Source organism: Carcharodon carcharias (assembly GCF_017639515.1).
Source record: "Carcharodon carcharias isolate sCarCar2 chromosome 37 unlocalized genomic scaffold, sCarCar2.pri SUPER_37_unloc_1, whole genome shotgun sequence".
NCBI lineage: Eukaryota > Metazoa > Chordata > Chondrichthyes > Lamniformes > Lamnidae > Carcharodon > Carcharodon carcharias.
Window position 1 is genome coordinate 5,007,193 of NW_024470758.1, and position 13,226 is coordinate 5,020,418.

Below are 13,226 nucleotides of genomic sequence, written 5' to 3' on the forward strand. Positions count from 1 at the left end.
CTGCAACATTCTGCAGTCTCTCTCCACAATATCGAAGGAGGCCATTCAGCCTATCAAGTCTGCATTGGCTCTCTGAAAGAGCTTTCTACCTCATCCCATTGTCCTCCTTTTTCCCCGTAACCTTGCACGTTCTTTCCTTTCAGGTAGCAATCCAATTCCCTTTTGAATATATCAAGCAAACCTGCCTCCACCACCCTTTGAGGAAGTTTGTTCCAGACTCCAGCCACCGTCTAGGTGAAAAAAGTTTAAATTTTAAATTAAATGTTATGAGTCTATCGCACATCACATTTACTCCTTTTGCCAATTGTTTTGAGTCTGTGCGTTCTGGTTCTTAATGTTCTATTGAGTGAGAACAATTTCTCATCATTTACTCTGTCCATGCCCCTCCGGATCTTGAATACATCTATTAAGTCTCCTTTCAGCCTTCTTTTCTCCAGGGAAAACAGTCCTGACCTTTCCAATCTATCCTCGTAGCTACAGTTCTTTATCTTGGAATCATTCTCGTGAATCTCCTCTGTACTGTCTCCAATGCCTTCACATCCTTCTTTAAGTATGCCATCCAGAACTGGACCCAGTACTCCAGATGAAGCCTAAAAAGCGACCTATACAAGTTCAACATGACCTCCTTACTCTTCTCAGTGATGAATCTTGTACTCAGTGCCACTGTTAATAAAGCCTAACATTCTATATGCTTTATTACCAGCTCCCTCAACATGCTCCACCATCTGCAATGACCTATGTACATATACAATTAGGTCCCTCTGTTCCTGCACCTCCTTTAGAGGCTCTGCCTTTATTTAATACAGACTCACTATATTTTTCCTACTGAAATGAATCACCTGACACTTCTCTGCATTGAACTTCAGCTGCCACTTGACTGCCCAATCCAGCAACATGTCTATGTCCTTTTGAAGTTCAAGACTATCCCATTCACAGTTGACGATGTTTCCAATCTTCTGATCATCTGCAAATTCTGAGTTTCCTCAACTCCCTGCACACCACAGTCTAGGCCATTAATATATATATCATTTGAATAATGTTATGCTTTTCTATTCTTCCCATCAAAGTTCCCCACATTGTATTCAATCTGCCAAATGTTTGCCCACTGATTTAACTTTTCTATATCCTCTTGCAGACTCTTTGCGTCCCCCTCACAACCTGCTTTCCCACCTATCTCTGTATTGTCTGAAAATTTGGTGATGCTCTCCCCATTCATCTGAGTGATTAATATAGATTGTAAATAACTGAGAACTCAGCACTGATCCCTGTGACACTCTACTGGTTACAGTTTGCTAACTTGAAAGTGAGCCACTGCCATAGAGTAACAGAGACTGACGGACGGAGAGTTAATGACACTCACATTATTATAGATTGACAGAGAGCAAATTCCACACTCAGACAGTAACAGAGATTCACAGTGTGCTAATGCCACACTAAAGTAAAGTGTTGGAGACTAAAGGATAGAGAATTAATTCACACTCACATAAAGTAACAGACTATTAAAGAGATAGTTAATTCTGTATTCAATTACTCTCATCGAATGGAAGAAATGTTGCACTCATATACAGTAACAAAGACTGACAGATAATTCCACACTCACGTGCAATAACAGAGATGAGCAAAGAATTAATGCCCCGCTTACATACAGTAATATAGAATACCAGATACAGAATTAATTCTGCCCTCTCACACTAACGAAGATGGACAGAGAGGTAATTCCACACTGAAACTCAGAAGCAAATACTGACAGATGAGAGTTAATTGTGCACTCACACACAGTAACGGTAATGAGGGTGACAGATACTGAATTAATTCCATACTCATACAAACTAATGTTTAGTGATAGGTAGAAAGTTATCATAATTCTGCCCTGAAACATAGCAATAGAGACTGATGGATAGAGAGTTAATTTTGCATCCATATACAGATTGACAGATATCGGGGATTTGTTAATTCCACATTCACATACAGTAACAGAGATGGACAGAGAGAGAGTTAATTCCACACTCTCATACAATAGCAGTGACCTGGTTCTCACTTGAAGAATTCATCTGACATACGTCATACGGCCTCTTCATTGTTTCATCATACTTTCTATCTTCTTCATCATCCAAGGAGGATTGGCTTTTGTTCCCCTCCCTTTCCCCCTTACTGGAATGTACCAAGTCTGTACCTGAAACATCTCCTGAAAGATTTCCTCCTGAAAGTTCTGTTACAGTTTTTCCTGTCAGTCTCTGGTTTCATTTTACCCTGGCTAAATCCCGTCTCCCCCCATTGAAGTTCACTCCCTTCCAATCGCTCTTAGCCAAGGGTTCACCCACAGACACTTGGTTCACGTGGCCAACCTTGGCCCACCTCATTCCCCAGCACCAGATCCAGCAATGCCTCCTTCCTAACTGGACTGAGAACATTCTGGTTGAGGAAGTTCTCCTGAATACATTTCAGAAATCCCCAGATATCACCACTCTATAGTTCTTATACGTCTCTGTGATTTCTCTGCGTATTTGTTTCTCTATCTCTCTCTCACCACAACTCCATTTTTTTCTCTCTCTCTCTTTTCTGAACACTTTGTATCCTTGAATATGAACCCGATCCTCACCATTTTTAAACCACGTTTTCATCATTGCCCCCACAACATTTTCCCAAATGGCTCTTTGTGCTTCTAGCTCACCAGCTTTATTCACTGCTCTTTGTGTGATTACGCACATGCATTCTAAACCTGGCCTTGTATTCCTCTTAGATTCCTTCTGCATCTACTCCTATCTTATATGGTTCTACTTCCTTCTCTAGTTATTCCTTTTTTCAACTTCTTTATAGTGGTGCTCACCCACCCCCGCCAGTTCTGTTCAAACCCTCCCCAACCTCACAAGTGACCCTCCTGACAAGGACATTGGTCCCAGCCTTGTCATGGTGCAACCTGTTCCTTTTGAATAGTTGTTTCCTGTCCCGGAACTGGCCCCAATGTCCCAAGAATCTGAAGCTCCTCCCCCACCTCCTGCACTGGCCTCTAGCCATGTATTGATGCTCCCTAGTTATTTCTACTCTCATTATGACGTGGCACTGGTAGTAATCCAGAGATTACCCCCTTCGAGTGCTATATTTTAGTTCCCTCCCCAGCTGCTGAAATTCTGACTGAGGAAACTCAATACCTTATTCCCCTGTATCATTGACACTGACGTGTACCACAACCTCTGCTTACTCACTTCCCCCTGCAGAATATTCTGCACCCTCTCCATGATGTCCTTTATTCTGGCACCAAGGAGCGAACACACCATGCAGGACTCACAGAAATGTTTGTCTGTTCCCTTTTACTATGAAATCTCCTATAATGACTGCATTTCTACTCCTTGCTGTTCCCTCCTGTGCAATTTCTTGCCCATTGATGCCATGGCCTGGACTGCACTCCTTCAGGGTGTCAACATTCCCAGCAGTCTCCAATGCTGAAAACCAGTTTGATAGTGAGAACAGTGACTATGGGAGAGTGAGGTTAAAACAGGGAGAATTCGGAGAGTGAGTTTAAAACAGCAAGACTTCGGGCGAGAGAGCTTAACACAGACAGACTTCGGGGGGGAGAGGTTAAAACAGCAAGGATTGGGACAGAGAGGTTAAAGCAGCAATGATTCGGGACAGAGATGTTAAAATGGCAAACTCTGGGACACGGAGGTTAAAACACAGACCCTTCCGGAGGGAGAGCATAAACAAGCAATACTCTAGGAGAGAGAGAAGGTTAAAGCAGCGAGACTCAAGTAGGAGTAAGGGTAAAATAAAAGCAAGAGTTCATATTCTATTTAGTTAAGTTATGCCTGGGGAGCTCAGTGCTGTGATTTGCACATCCTGCGCTATGTGGGAAATCCTAGACTCTCCCGGCGGTCTGGATGACCATGTGTGCAGCAGGTGCCTCCGACTGGAGGAACTCGAGCTCCTGATTTTGCAGCTTGAGCAGCAGATGAGGGCACTACGGTGCATCCATGAGGCTCAGAGGCTCGTGAATAGCATGTTTCAGGAGGTGGTCACCCTGCAGCTGAAGGAGGTGCAGGCAGAGAGGGAATGGGTGACCACCAGACAGCAGAAGGGGACCAGGCAGGTAGTGAGGGAATCCCTGAGTGCACCACACTTGCAAACTGTTTCTTGGTGATGGAAAATGGTGAGAGTGACGGTTCCTCTGAGGAGGCCAACCAGAGCCAAGGCCATGGCACTGTGGGTGATCCAGCTGCTCAGTGGGGGAGGACAGTGGCAATAGTGGGAAGGGATTGGTTAGTGAGGGGAGGAAACAGGCTCTTCTGTGACTGTAGGCCCGACTCCAGGTTGGTCTGTTGCATCCCAGGTGACAGGGTTAAGGATGTCATGGAACAGCTGCAGGGCATTCTGAAGGGGGGTGGGTGATCGGTCAGAGGCCGTGGTTCATGTTAAGACCAATAACGTAGGAAGAAAGAGAAATGAGGGTTTGCAAGCAGACTTTAGGGAATTAGGTGGGAAATTGAAAAGCAAGACTTCAAAGGTGGTGATCTCCGGGTTACCCCGGGTGCCACACAGGAGTGACTATAGGAGCAGAAGGGCAGAGTAGATGGGTGTGTGGCTGGAGAGATGGTGCAGGTGGGAGGGCTTTAGATTCCTGGGACATTGGGACCATTTCTGTTGGAATTGGGACCTGTTCAAGTTGGACAGGTTACATCGGAACAGGAACGGGAGCAGCATCCTCACGAGGACATTTGCTAATGCTGTTGGGGTGGATTTAAACTGAATTGTCAGGGTGTGGGATCCTGAAAAGTGGTTCAGAGGGGAGAGACGCTTTTGCACTCTAGAGTCAGTCCACAGCCGGAATTTAGAATGAACTACTCTTGAGATGCTCTACATGCTGGAAAATAGTGCTCTCGATTATTCCATGAGACCACCTGAAAAGCAGTGCCAGAATCATTGGTGTTGTTACAGATCAGTGCTGGGGGAGCGATTGTATAACCCTGACTCCATCTCAAGGACTGCTCACCCTGTCCTTTGCCTTGATCCTTTGACATTTAAAGTTTGGCCAAAATCCCCCCTTTCTGAAGAAGGGTCATAAGGACTCGAAATGTTGACTCTGATTTTTTTTTTTCTCCCCACAGATGCTGTTAGACCTGTTGAATTTTTCCAGCATTTCCTCTTTTTGTTTTAGATTTCCAGCATCCACTGTATTTTGCTTTAATTTCCCCTATTTCTCTTTTTTATGTCATGGTTTTCTATTATGAGTGTGTGTGTGTCTGTGTGTGAGAATGTGTGTTCGTGAGAGAGGGAGAGCGCGCGTGTGTGTGTGTGTGACTTATGGTAAGTTGAAAAATTAATTTGTATAATTTTATATTCAATACTGTATGTTGATAAGCTTTACTTTTCTATTCGGGAATAGTTTTTTATAATAAACAAATGAATTTGTTGTTTATCGAAATAATCCACTTTAAAACCTCTTTTGTTCTCAGGAACAGTGGTGAAGGTAAATAATTGGCCATTTTGGTGAGTGAAATGAACATTTGAGCCAATGTTGCGACCTGTGGAGTAGTGGGACTAGACCAACAGCGCAGTCCTCCCATTCCACACAGAACAGGGTGCTCACTCAGAAACTTAGCTCCAGGTCACTGTCGAGTCCTTCTGTAAAGCAGGTGACATATTGGGCTTCCCACTAAACATGCAGAAAACTAAGATCCGATTCCACTATTCGTGACTGAGGAAGACCCCCAGAAACAGCTGCACACAAAGAGCTTACTGAAAGGTCAAATTATTAGTTTCAGTGAGTCATAGAAGTGCCCTTGGAGCAGGTTAAGCAGAATTTCCTGTGTTTCAATGTTAAATTTTGATCTGAATTTAAAAGAAAAGAGTAAATATTTGTAATGCTCATGAGATCCATCTGCCGCATGACTGAGGTGAGCTCACTTCTTGATCTAATCACAGAGAGGTACAGGAACGCAGAAAAAACAATAAACAAATGGATTAATTCCAATTCTGCTCCCCTGGTTAATGTTAACAAAAGCACCATTGAAATGGATCAACAGACGGATTTTTCAGGATTTATTATCCCAATGACTGACTGAGGAATCAGAAGCTGGGAACGTATGAGAGTTACATGCTTGTTAGCATAGTTTAATAGGAGCTGAGTTGACCAGCACTTGTTCACATGTTTTTCAAAGAAAAATAAGGTAAACTGATCGTTATTCCAGTAACGTGGACCAGCGGGTACAGAGCTGCACACGTGCTTTGGAGGAGGGCAAGTCACCCGTACCCTCAGAAGTGGGACTGAGTCTCCACAAAAATTATTCGCAACATCAACTAGTGAACAACACATGCAGACACGGAAGACGCTCAAGCAAGCAGTCTTGCCGAAACCGAGGACTGAACCAGGGACCTTTCGACCTTCAGTCTAACATTCCCCCAGCTGAGATATTTTGGCTGACAGAGGCGCTTTCTTCAAGCCAGAATTGACCCAGAGAACTAAGGATGCTAGTTTTACATTACCTACAATCCTCAGCTTATATTAGAGAACATGATCGCATAATGACAAAGGACAGACATCACCTCGTTTCAGTTCCCTCCAGGTTTCCAGTTTTTCTTGATAAATAGGGGGTGCAAAGACTAATGAAGCATCAGATCATTGCCATAAGCTCCCGGCCTTTCGCTACACAGGGATTGTCCTCCAAACAGCTTTCTTCATCCTTTGAGTGAATTGCTCCCTGACGTCATTATTAAATGGCTAAACTCTAAGTTTAAGGTAATATCCACTTATTCTGTATTCCCCCACCAGAGGAAATCATTTCTCTGCATTAAAACCTATTAATCATCTCAATTACCTCAACCAGATAGCGCCAATACCTTCTCAACTCCACGAGTATGTAAGCGTCACAGCGGGAGCACATCTAACTGCAGATCAGAAAACTGTATGTGTATCGCACATGGTCATGGCTACCATTGCACCAAATCTGTATCGGAATTACTGCAACCCGCTTGTGATAAACACTGTCACCTTTCACTGCTTAGTAGATGAGTTTCATAGAGCCACGTATGTGATTCCCTCAGTTCTGCTTTTGCACAAAGCTGAGGAAATGCATCACAGATGTCAGTCTTCAGCCAGCTCCATTCAGTCCAAGTGAAGTCAAGAAATGGCTGAAGGCAAAGGCTTCGGGCCCTGACACCGTTCCTGCAGCATTGCTGAAAACCTGTGCTCCAGAAATAGTCTCGCTCCTCGCCAAGCTGTTCCAGTGCAGCTACAGTTTTATAAAACAATGGTTGGGCCGTGAGCAAAACGTTGTGTCGAACAATGATCAACACACTTTAGAAAGCTGTGGCGACATTAGGTAGTGCGCAGGAAACATTGGGGGGTAAAATGATTTCACTGAGGAGCCTCAGTTTATTGGTACATTGGAGAAGCTGGGGCTGTTCCCCTTAAGTAGGAGATGCTGAGGGAAATGTACAGAGTGGTGATCATCTGAAAGCCTGTTTGCTGCAGGATGAGGAATTTGGGAATATAGGAATATAACGAGAAAGTTCAACTCATGACTGGTCCCTATTTTCACTTCATCTATCCACTGTGGTTTCATAATCCTTAAATATCCTACATCTTAATAACAATAAAAACTTGTACCCAGTTTCAGTATCGAAAACTTTCAGCCTATCCTAAGCTTCAGTCGCGATTTTCAGAAGTAGGATCCACATGTTTACGAACCTTTGTGTGAAGAAGTGTTTCCTGACGTCACCCTTGAGCGGCTTAGCTGAAATTGAATGTTATGTCCTCTTGTTTTGGATTCCCCGAAACAGGGAAAATTGTTTCTCTGTATCTAAACTATCAAGTCCCTTAATCACCTCGCATGCCTCAATTCAACAACCTGAACAAAACACATGCGGGAACCTGGATTTTATAAATAGAAGCATCGAGTACGAAAGCAAGGCACCAAAGGAGAATCTTTATAAATATTGAAATAGAAAGAGACTGGAGGCGACTGACATGGACATGGCTGGATGAATGGCTTCTTCCTGTACTTTAACCATTCTATGATGCTATGATTCCAACCTAGCGCCATTCTTTTAGCCTTTTAGAAACATCGAAGAAGGAGTAGGCCATTCGGCCTTTCGAACCCGCTCCGCCATTCAATATCGTCATGGCTGATTCTCTATCTCAACGCCACACTCTCGCTCTTTCCCCATGCCCCTTGATGCCTTTTGAGTTTAGAAATCCATTTCTTTCATAAACATATTCACTGATGTGGCCTCTGTGGTAGAGATTTCCACAGCTTTGCCACCATCTGAGTGAAGACTTTTCTCCTCTTCTCAGTCTTAAATGGCCAACCCCGCATCATGAGATTCTTACCCCTTGTTCTGGACCTCCCAGCAAGGAGAAATATCTGTCCAGCCCTGCCAGGATTGTATACGTTTCAATGAGAACCTCTCTTATTCTTCGAAACTCCAGTGAATACAGGCCTAGTCAGCCCAATCTTTCCTCAAACGACAATCCTGCCATCCCTGGAATCAGTCTGGTGAACTTTCCATTCACTTCCACTTTGACAGGTATATCCTTTCCTCGGGAAGGAGACCAAAACTGCACACAATACTCCAGGAGTGGCCTTACCAAAGCCCTGCACTGCTGCAGCAAGACATCCTTTCTGCTGTGCTCAAGAGGCCTTGCAATGAAGGCCAATATACCATTTGCCTTCTTAACTGCTTGCTGCACCTGCGTGCTTGTTTTCAGTGTTTGGTGTACAAGGCCACCCAGGTCCATTTGAACATCAACATTTCCCAATGTATCAACATTGAAATAATACTCTGCCATTATGTTTATCCTACAAAAGTGGATAAATTCAACACTTATCCATCTAAAACTGCAGCTACCATATATTCTGTCACTCACTCAACTTCCCTTAATCGCCTTGAAGCCTCTTTACATCATCCTCACCACTCACACTTCGACGAGGTTCCTTGTCGTCAGATAACATGGAAATATTACATTTGATTCCCTCATCCAAGTCAATGAAATATATTGTGAAAAACTGGGGCCCATGCACTGATCCTTGTGGTACCCAACTGGTCACCATCTCCAATTCCGAAAAATACCCATTTGTTCCTACTCTCTGTTTCCTGTCTGCCAACCAATTCTCAATCCACAGCAAAATATCACCCCCAATCCCATGTGCTTAAATTTTGCACACCGACCTCTTATGTGACACTTTATCAACAGCTTCCTTAAAATAAAAATACACCACATCCACTGGTTCTCCCGTATCTATTCTGCCAATTATGTCCTCGAATAAACTCCAGTAGCATTGACAAACATGATTTCCCTTTCATAAATCCCTGTTCATTTTGTCTAATCCCATTGATGTTTTCTAAGTTTCTTGTTATCACATCCTTTATAATAGACTGTAGCATTTTCCCTCATGTCAGGCTAACCGAACTGTAATACCCTGTTCTTCCCCTCCTCTTTTTTTAGGTATTGGGGTTACATTTGACATCCTACAGTCTGCCTGGACTGTACCAGAATCTACAGAAATTTGGGAGATGGTAACCAGCACATCCATTAATTCCATGGCCACGTTCTTTAGTACCTTGGAATGTAGATTGTCAGGCCCTGGAGATTTATTGGCTTTCAGTGCCATTAATTTCTCCAGTACTGCTTTTTAGTAATACTAATTCCCTTCAATTCCTCCTTCTCATTTGACCTTTGGTGGGCTGGAATTTATGGGAATCTATTTGTGTCTTCCTCCGTGAAGGTAGAACGAAAGTAGTTGTTGAATTGCCCTGCTACATCGTATTGTAAATTTTGCTGTTTCGAAGTATAAGGGCCCTACATTTGTCTTCATTAATCTTTTTCTTCTGTGTACTTATATTAAGCTTTTGCAATACTCTTTATGTTTCTTTCAAGTTTACTCTCATACTCTATTTTTCCTCTCAATTAACCTTTTGGTTCTCCTTTATTGAATTCTAAACTGCTTCCAATCCTCAGGCTTGCTACCTTTTCCAGCAAATTTATATGACCGCTGTTTGGAACTAATACTATCCTTCATTTATTTTGTAGCCATGGTTGGGCCAATTTTCCTGTTGTCTTTTTGTGCCAAGAAGGAATATATACTTGTAGCAATGCATGAATTCATTCCTTAAATATTAGCCATTGCCTACCCACCATCATGCCTTTTAATGAAGTTCCCTAATCGATTTTAGCCAAATCACTCCTCATGCCTCTGCAGTTTCCTTTGTTTTTATTTCAGACCATAGTTTCAGATTGGGTTACTTCATTTTATAACCTAAGAAAGAGTTCTTTCATGTTATGGTCACTGCTCCCTCATGGACTTCGCACAACAAGATTATTCATTAACCCCTTCTCATTGAAAAACATAAACAAATCTATTATAGGCTGTTCCCTAGTTAGTTCTTTGAAGTACTTGTCAAAAAAGCTATTTCATGCACACTCCATCATTTACCACAGTGTTATTGATAATTTGGTTTGTCCACTCTATATGTAAATTAAAGTCACCCGTGACAACTATAGCACACTTGTTACATGCATCTCTAATTTCCTGTCTAATGCCGCCCCCCTATCTTACCATTTCTGTTTGGAAGCCTATATACACCTCCCGCGAATGTTTCCTGCACCTGATTGCGTCATAGCTCCACCTAGGTTGATTCTGCATCTAGATTTTCTCTCAATATTGTATTGATATCATTGTTAACTAAAAATGCCACACCACCTCCTTTTCCTTTTTGCCTGTCCTTCCTAAATATCGAATACCATTGGGTATTCCGCTCCCAAAATTGGTCACCCTACAACCATGTCTGTGTAATCACAATCATATCCTATGCATTGACATCTATTTGCATTGTTAATTCATCTACCTTATTCAACTGCTCCATGCATTCAGCTACAGTGCCTTTAGGCTTTTCTTTTTACACATCTTTCTTTGTACGATGGCCCTATTTGCTGCAGCCTCCGTTTTCTCTGCCTTCCGCTTCGGATTTTTTTGCTTTTCTGTCTTTCATTTCTATCTTTGTTTCCCTCTCTTGTATCTTCCCTCTCAGGTCCCCATCCCCCTGCCAGTCTTGTTCATCCAACTATCATTATGGCAAAGCTGCACTGCAGCCTCAATATAAAAGATCTATGTCCAAGCAACTTCAGCTGCTTCATTAATGATCTTCCCGGCAAAATTGATTCAGAATTGGGGATGTTCGCAGATGATTTGAGCAATGTTAGCACCATTTGCAAGTAATGAGGCTTTGAAGCAGTCCGTTGCATGAACAGTGAGGCCTGAACAATATTCCGGCATAGCCTGATAGGTGGCAAGTAAGAATTGCACCTCATCAGTGGCCAAGCAGTGACCATCTCCAACCAGAGAGAATCCAATTATCTCCCCTGAAGCTCAATGAAATTAACATCGCTGAATAAAGCACCATTCCTGGGTGTTACGGTTGAGCAGACACTGTACTGGACCAGACATATAAATACTGTGCTTACAAAAGCAGTTCAGGTGTTGGGAATTCTGCGGAGAGGGTCTCAGCTACTCCCAGCCCAAAATCTTTCCCACATTCACAAGGCACAGGTCGGATTCTTTCTGAATACTTTCCATTTGCTTGAATGCTTGAAGCTCCAAGAGCACTCAAGAAGCTCGACAACATACGAGCAAAGCTGCCTGCTTGCCTGGCACCTAATACACCACCTTTTACATCCAATCCCTCCAACATCGATGCACAGTGGCGGCAGTGTATACCATTCGACAAGATGCACTACTGTAACTCACCAAGTCTCCGTCCACAACAACTTCCAAATCCGTGAAATCTACCGCCTAGAAGGGCAAGGGCAGCAGATGCATAGGAGCACCACCACCTGCAAGTTCTTCTTCAAGCCACACACCATCTTGACTTGGAGCTATATCGCCGTTTCTTCACAGGCACAAATTGTGGAACTCGGTTCCTAACATCACTGTGAGTGTATCTACACCACATGGACTGCAGTGGTTTCAAGTTCTCAAGGACAGTCAGGGATGGGCAATAACTGATGGCTTAGCCAGTGAGAGCCAATTCCAGAGAAAGAATAAATAATAATCAATTATATGAATCATCTTTTTTGTAATGTTTCCATTGTCCCTCAGCCGCAGTAGCTTCTGTGGGGGAGACTTCTTGATTTCCAATACCCTTCGCGTGAAGACATTCTTCTTGTCAGCGCCCCTGAACAAGGTAAATTCCCGCTTGGTTTGCAGACTGTCTGCCCCAGGTTAAATAACGAAGCTAGTGAGTCATTTAATCATCGTGCGCATCACCATCAGGTCAAGCCTTAAATATCGATATTCAAGGAATTACAATAAACGTCGAGACAATCCATCAGCCCTCATAACTTGGTTCTGATATCACAATGATAATTTCAGATATCCATTCTGCATAACGCTGTCCCATACAAAAACAGGATTCAAACTCACGCGTGGGACGCACAATGGTTTCATAGCTTTAAACTCTGGACCGCCTCACCACATGCATGACACTTATCTAACGATGTCATGTAGCTTTGGCATCCATGGACTGTAGAACTAAATGATCCTCTTCGGCACAGGTCCTGAATATTCAGCCAGATGATCAAAATGGAAATGTAGTGTCTGTCAGCAGACGAAATTTCCATCACCTCAGTTCAGGGACTGATGTGAATGGACTAATGCTAAACACTTCAAAACCATGTCCAACATGTCTCTGCGCAGTGTGAAAACCTACTGCGGAAAGACTGAAACAGACAAATATTTCGCAGCAAAAACAAATCCCTCCCAGAGATTCCTCACAGAGGAATCCATCGACCATTGGAACACAGACTTCCTGACCTGCATTGTCTGATCATTGAGAAACATGTATCTCCTCCTGCCTGGCTTCATTCCGTGAAGGCAGAGAATTTATATTGTTCCAGTGAGCCGTGAAAGTGTCCCTGGAGCAGCTTAAAGAAAATTCCTTATGTTTCACTGAGATATTCTGAATTGATCTTTTCCTTTAAGTCACAAAATGCTTTATTATTCAACACGACTGTCCGTGTCAGGGGCTGATGAAAGATCCAATCAATGAGGTCCACATTCATGCTTTAAAAAAATTATTTGAGGGGATGTGAGTGTCGCTCGCAAAGCCAGTCTTTGTTACACATCCCAAACTGTTCTTGAACTTCCTCAGCGGGAAGTTAGGAGTCAAACTCATATGTAGGCCAGACCAGGGAAGACATCAGAGAACCACAACTGAGATTAGCGTTAAAATGCAGG